The sequence below is a fragment of the Pteropus vampyrus genome, unplaced genomic scaffold (assembly GCF_000151845.1).
Source record: "Pteropus vampyrus isolate Shadow unplaced genomic scaffold, Pvam_2.0 Scaffold27, whole genome shotgun sequence".
Classification (NCBI taxonomy): Eukaryota; Metazoa; Chordata; class Mammalia; order Chiroptera; family Pteropodidae; genus Pteropus; species Pteropus vampyrus.
The window spans coordinates 5,264,163-5,271,807 of NW_011888808.1; positions in this window are offsets into that span (position 1 = coordinate 5,264,163).

The window sequence follows — 7,645 nt, forward strand, 5'->3', positions numbered from 1 at the left end:
AACTGGAAGCAGAGATTTGTTGAGAGTTTTGAAAATATCACAGAGCAGGCAAAAAAGATGTTTTTTATATTTGTAGGGTAAGTAAAGTTAACATGTTCTTAAAAATTACAGTGATTCTATTTTTTCAGATTTTCTGTACGTTTTTTTATTATTAATCACTTTGAAAGATAAAAGACTGAGTTAGTTTATGGATATCTAACATTATATTTCATTATTATCAGTAGCTCTGTGAGATTCAAACATTTTTACCTGCATCTGTATAGTTACGTATTGTTCCATCAGTACTCACAACATAACTTCATTACAGTTTGTTCTTATAATAATTTTTTAAAAGCTCACATGTACTTTTTTAATTTATCTGACATAAATATTGTGATGCTGGATTTTTAAGGTTTTCATTTGTCTAACTCATATTAATAATTTAATTTTAACTTCTAGAGTCCTTTGGTTTTTTGTGAGCTATATCGCCAAACTTTTGCTTTTCTAAGGTGAGCCTTTTTTCTCTTGATAAGTTTACCATATCAAATGTAAAATGTGTTTGATATTTAATATTCTATGCTTTATTTTACTGACTATTTTCCATATATTACTAAATATTTCTTGTTACTAAATCTTACTTTAGTTTCATATAACTTAAAAGCTATACAAACTGTTTTTAATACAAAGGGATGACATATATCAACATGAATTATAATTATTAACTTTTTATGTCCAGAAAGAAATGTTAACAATTGGCACTCAAATAAAATAGGAAAATATGCAAAATGCATATTTTCCAACCCACTCTTCCTTCTTCAAACCCATATATAATCATTCTCTTTTTGGCCTAGTCTTTGGCTTTACTTTAGCCCATGAATGTTAATTAATTTTTTTTATTAAAAAAGTCATTCTGCTTTGAAGCCATAATACTGTAAATTAAAAAAAATAGCAGTATTTCTATTCAATGACATCTGTAAATTGCTTCATCATTTATATTTTCATTATTGAAATGTATTTATCTATTGACTGGCTTAACTTTCTAATTGACTTTTTAGGAATCAAAGGTATTCTTTAAATTACTTTAAATTTCTGTTTCTATTTTCTCAGTCTTGAATAAGAACTTGCCTTAGTATAGAATTAATCAATCTTAATCTTGCTTTCTTCAGAAATCTGCAGACCCTGCTCCTTTGACTTCGGCATCTAATACCTCCAAGGAGAAGGCCGAAGGACAGTGTGACTTTGTTTTCCTTTATAGGTGACCAGATTTTTCTGAAGTGATCTCTGGAATTTTTAAGATTTCACACTTTAAGTTTAATAACTTCATCTATCTTCTGTCTGTCTGTCATCTATCTATCTATCTACCTGTTTATCTATCATCTATCTATCTATCATCTATCTATCTATCTATCTATCTATCTATCTATCTATCTATCTATCTATCTATCTATCTATCTATCTATGTTATTTGCGTTGTTTGCTTTTCTGAGAAAAAGTTTAATACTCATGGTTTTATTCAAATCAGACAAAAATGGTTACTTAAAATTTGGATTTGTTGCTGTTCTTGTTATTTCTCTTGGTCAGAAACACCAACAATCTCTATGTTTTCCATTGGTTCTGCTCTCAAATTATAATTTTCTTTTTATGTCTTTAATTAATTTGTATATTTTTGTCAGCCTTTGTGAGATTTTTCTCAAACATGTTCTCAATGTCTGTGATTTATTTTGGTGCTTTAATTCTACTCTTTGCTACTCTTGACTATGTTTGCAAATTATACAATAGCATCCTTACCTCAATTCCTTTCTTGAATTCCCTTTTAATTGAATTCTATTACTTGATTATTTCTTTTTTTTAAGAGTACTTTTCGTTGAGAATTCCTCAAAGAATGAGTCATTTTAGCCTGCAATTTCATTTTATTTCTATTGCAATGCATCCAACACATTTTGTTTATCTCTATACTGTCTAAAATTTCCCTTTTCCCATTTTTCTTTGCTGCATTTGAAAAGGAACTATGTAAGATTATTTTTTTTTTTTTGCTATTTTTTCCTTCAGTTTATTCATCTTTGAAGAGATGCAGTTATACCTGTGATTAATCTTTTATCAAAAACATTGTGATTGGAATTTATTCTTCTCCCAGTTTATATGGCCGATTTTTGATATTTCTTGTAGAGATTGAAAGTAGGTGGTCTTGGGGTTGATATTTTATTTATTGTGTTTCATACTTGGAACTCCTTGGATTTGGGGAGTATAGGAAATTGTGGTTAAACAAAAACCAACACACTGGGAAACTGCATTTTAGAATGATTGTGTTTGTGTTTATCTAAATTTCATGAAATTTGCATAGTCGTTCCAGTGAGATCAAGGCACACACTTATCCAACTGTCAGAGCCTTTTAAGTATGACTTTACCTTCATTAGCACTTTTTTCTTGGAATTTATTTTCTTACAAGTCCTATGTCTTTGGTCAGAAGTTCTTGCCTTCATGCTCTTAGATTGCATTTTATGGATCATGTGAAGATCGACAGAGTTCTAAGCCCTATTTTTGTTTCTTAAAAACCAGGAAAAAAAAATGTGAAATAAATTTTAAGATGAAGCTAAATGCCAGCCATAGCTTATTGATTTACCTATTTTTTCCTGTTTTCAATAAAATATCACATGACTTATAGAAATATGAAAATGTTTTCATCCTTCTGTTTCAGAGATAAATTTTTCTCCCTACCCTAAGTATGATGTGAGCCAATGATGTTAAAAGACAATAGATTAGAACAGGTATTATCTCTAATTAGACATGTGCTTCAAATATGGGAATTGTCCTAATTTTTTCATGACATATCTGGTTTAGAAATGATTGAACATAGAGAGCAAATCATATATCTATCCCCTTTTTAATTTGAAGTAGTTTCAGGAGTCAAGTACCTCTTTATCATATTGTATTCGCATAAAAAGCTGATTATTTTTCAAAAAGAAAATTACTCTGAGAAATTAGAAAATATGTAATTGTAATAATTTTTTCCACTATAAAATTTTCATTTCTCAAAAAGTTAAAAACTTTGTCAGTTACATTTGTATATTTTAAATTTTTGTTTCCTGAGAAAAGAAAGGAATAACCATTACAAGTATGGAATATAAAAGGTTTGCTGGATTTTAGATGTAACTGTAATAAATACATTTTGGATTAAGAATAGGGAAAGTAATGATCAAATAAGCAATCTATAATTTTTGACAGAGAAGCGTGCTCTGAATAGTAATGCATTAGATTGAGAATCCTGTGGCGTTTCAGAAAGATAAACTCTGAGGTGGTTATATTTTATCTGAGTTTTTTTTTAGTAGATATTTGGATTCACATTTTTGGTTCATGAGAGTCTGTGAAATGTTGTCTTTAGTATACAGACTTTGCAGAGCACAGGATCATTGGAGTTGAGAGAATTAAAACTGTACACGTCAAACTTAATTGTCCTCAGTTTCATAGCCGTTTGTGTTTTGTATCTGATTTTTCATTTGGAAGTTTTGCTAGGTGTTTCAGTTTTCTATAGCTGCTCTAAAAATTTACCACAAACTTACTTTCTAAAGACAAAATTTATTATTTTAGCCCTTTAAGAAGAAAAATAAAACCTGAGAGCTTGATTGAACTGTAAAAAGAGATACATGTAGTGTTTAATTTTGATAATGGCATTATAAATAATCTGAAAATACTTTTTTCCACAGAGATACTTTGTGGAAATAAAGTAAAACAAGTTTATTTTCAGAGTCAAAAACAAGAGGATTTTCCTCTGGCCTGGTGAACATAATAATGCTCCATTCCAAATGTCCAAGTTCTGATGCCCAGAATCTATAAATATGTTACTCTACATGGGAAAAGGACTTTACAGATTTGATTAAATTAAGGGCTCTGTGATTATCCTGGATTATCCTGGTGAGTCCAGTCTAATTACATGGGTCTTTAAATTGAAGAATCGTTCCGAGAAGGAGATGTGACTATGGAAAAATAAAGTTGCAACATTGCTGGCTTTGTAGATGGAGGAAAAGGGCTATGAGTCAAGGAACATATGAGGCCTATAGTAGTTAAAAAAGGCAAAGAAACTGATTCTCTGCTAGAGCCTCCAGAAAGGAACACAACCATGCTGACATCGTGGTTTGACCTCAATAAGCCTGGGACCAACTTGTGACCTAATAATTATAAAATAATACATTTGGGTCTTTAGAAACCAGTAAGTATGTGGTAATTTTTTTTTTACAGCAGCTGTAGAAAACTAATAGGTCTATTATAACTTCTCAATGAAGAACCAGATGTAGTACTCAGAAAGAATTTTAAAAAGTAGTGTTATCTTGTAGGTATTCCAGACCTCTGCCATTTCTAGCTCCTGCTCTGTCCTCAGCTACTTACTTCAGGAGGTTTTGGAGTAAGAAATTTGATATCTATACTTATTGGGAAGAGAAACATGGCAGGCCCAAACTCCATGCAGGTGATTTCCATGGAGAGGGGACATCTAACTGGGCAGGATCAGATGACACAGATATTTCAATCATAGGGCTATTTTTGGGGCTGCCACAAATAGGGGGCTTATTTGAGAAAAGAAACATCTATGCAGTGGAATCGTTATAAACATTTGGCAATGTGTCTCAGCACCTGCTCTTCTCTTTCATAAGATTTGTTATGCAGCTGCAAAGATAGCTCATCTCTAGGCCTTATTCCTCCAAGGTAGGAAGCTAGATATGAGACCTGTTTTTAACGTGTATTTTGGCAGGATGGTATTTTCCTGGTTCTTTCATTACTGCTGATGACAATAAAGTATCCTGTCCACATTCCCTGCAGCTTGTCCTTGCCTCCAATTCTTACTTCATCAAACCACAGGACAGACTGAGCAGTGTACTTCAAGTTCCATGTCCTATGACATCGCACCTTGACTTATAGTAGAAAAAATATAGGTTGGTCTGAAAACCCTTTTTATTTCATTTTTCTTATATTGTATTGCAAATAGCAGATGCTGGTTAATATTGATATTATAATAAATTTCTGAGTTTCCTTGTCAATAATGTTTCCTTACATTTAGTTCTTGTTTTTTAAGTGAGTTGTAGGTAAAGAGATTTTTAAGAATGATTTTTTTAAAACTACCATCTTTTCCAAAAATTCAAGCAAGCTTGTCAAATTGAGTGTGCCTGTTGTAGAAAACACAGCTACCTCTGTACTGAGAGTCATAACTTCCCAAATTATCTGAACCTCTCACCATTTTCACGGGAAGGTGAAAATATCCGGACCTATGGATGTTCAGAAATCGTTAAAGAACTAGGTCAACATTATAACCAGGGTGAACAAAAATTTAAGTAGGAAAATAAAATGTGAAGAGAGACGGAATGTTGCAAATGTCATATTTCTTCTTTATGATATATCTTTATGACCAAGAAAGACTCAGATGATCTCTTATATGTATACTTATATAATAAACAATTAATTTTCATGCTTCCTATCATTTTACTCTTATTCACACGGAGCATGTAAGTTCATATATTTTAGATATTTTTTAAATGTAAAAAATACTCTAAAACATTTTGTAAAACAATAATGTTCAGCAAATGAGATCATGCATGGTTCATGTGCTTACAGGAAAATATAAAGCATCTGATGTCCTATACCTTGTAAAGCTTCTGAAATGGATGTTATTATTGCCCCTGACACAAACAATTTAATAAAATTTCAATATAGGTTCAAGTGAAATAAACATTGTACCGGAAAAAAAAAAAAAAAAACCTATCTAAAACAATAGCCGTGTTCTAAAAACAGATTATTTTCTTTCACTGGTGATTAACACTGGTGATGAACATGTTGTGGGGAGCGTGTCTACTTCAAACCCCACCCTGGCGTGTAGAATCTGACAACAGATGGTTTCATACTAACAAGGAATTAACAATTTGTGGGCTGTTAATTGTTTCATTATAAAAGTACTCTTGTGAAGTAAATAAGAAATACATTTCCATGGCATACAGCTGAGGATATAATTGTAGAATAAAACAGAATGTGAATAAAAGTTTGGGTAATTGCTGAAATGTGAAGGAAAAGGCAAGGGTGTACTGCATTATTGTTTTAAGTCACTGCTTTTTGTTTCCATTCTTTTCCTCTTTGGATTTTTTGAAATTATAATCATTACCACCATAATTTAAAAACATATAGATACTAATGAATGCAATACACTATATTATTGAATTTGCCCTCTTGCCCATTTCAAGTGTCATCGATTTTATTTTTTGACACGTTTTTGACTCTGTGTTCTTCCTATTTGATCACACTGTGAATGTTAGGCATTGTATTTGACAATTATGACAGTAACAAGAGTCTGACTTTAAAGATTTTAAAAATCTGCTGACGATTTTTATTATAATTACTTTTTATGAGACAGTGCATACATTTACAGGAGATAGAACTTAATGAAAGGTCAGAAGAGAAGTTTCCAATTTTTTTTTTTGTTTCAAGACATTTCTGTACTTTCAAAATTTATTGAGGACTCTGTAGAAATGTGTATCATGGCTCACATATTTTAATAATTGCCATATGATAGATTAAAACAGATTTAAAAATACTAATTGATTAATTTTTAAAAAGCGAGATTAATCCATTACATGCTAACCTAAATAATATACCTTTTTAAAGATACATTTTTTAAACCAAAAATAATTGGTAAGCAGAATATCATTTTTCCATATTTTTGCAAATCTCTTACATATTTGGTTTATTAGAGGAGAGACGTCTTCTGAAGAATACATTCATCTACTTTTAATTTGTTATATTGTTTTGGTTGAAGTACATGAAAATTCAACCTCACACAAAATTGTACTTGGAAAGGGAGGAGCATCTTAATAATGTCAAAGACAATAGCAAGTTTGAGACAAAATTATAAAGGATATTTATTCATCAGCTTGCTGCCCTAAGGGAACACATGTATGGCCATGTTCTTTTCAATAGGGTTCAAAGGTGTTTGAAGGAAAAGTCAGTTTTATGGAGGAAATGGAGGAAATCCTGAGACAGTCTGTGGTTGGCAAGTGCTCCATTATGGTAGGAGTTTTGGAAGTGGTGAAAACTTTCTAATTGGTCTTCAGGTACATTTTCTGTCCTTGGTTGGCAGCATTTAGGCAAATAAGAAAACTATAGAGATTTCAAAAGAGGAAAACATTGTTTAATCTTCAGAGTGAAGATTCTCTATGGCTAATCATTTTCTGGAAGAAGTGGGGGATGATAGCATGCCTGTTTTCAATCAAACACATGACATTCTTTATGGCAGGCATTTATCAATAACTTTAGGTGACAGCATATATTCTTCTTTGATACTACACCAATATTCCACAAGAGGTAGTTTCTTAAAGTCTAATTGCAATCTGTAATCCAAAGTCACATCAGTAAACTTTTCATATGGAACATTTAATTATAAAATAAATATTTTAAATGCATCTATTTATATAATCTCCAACCTCATCAAACATGCTCTAAATACTGGAAGACTGTCAAACTTATAGTCATGGTTACATTTTCCAAAGTTTGATTTTCACAAAACCCTCAAATTTTATCACTGACAACAAATTTTAGTTATTTTCCTTGGAGTGACATGCTCACTTTGTTAATTTTCTAGAAAATACATGCCAAATACCTGAGTCTGAATGATAATTTTAAGACTGTAAGCTGT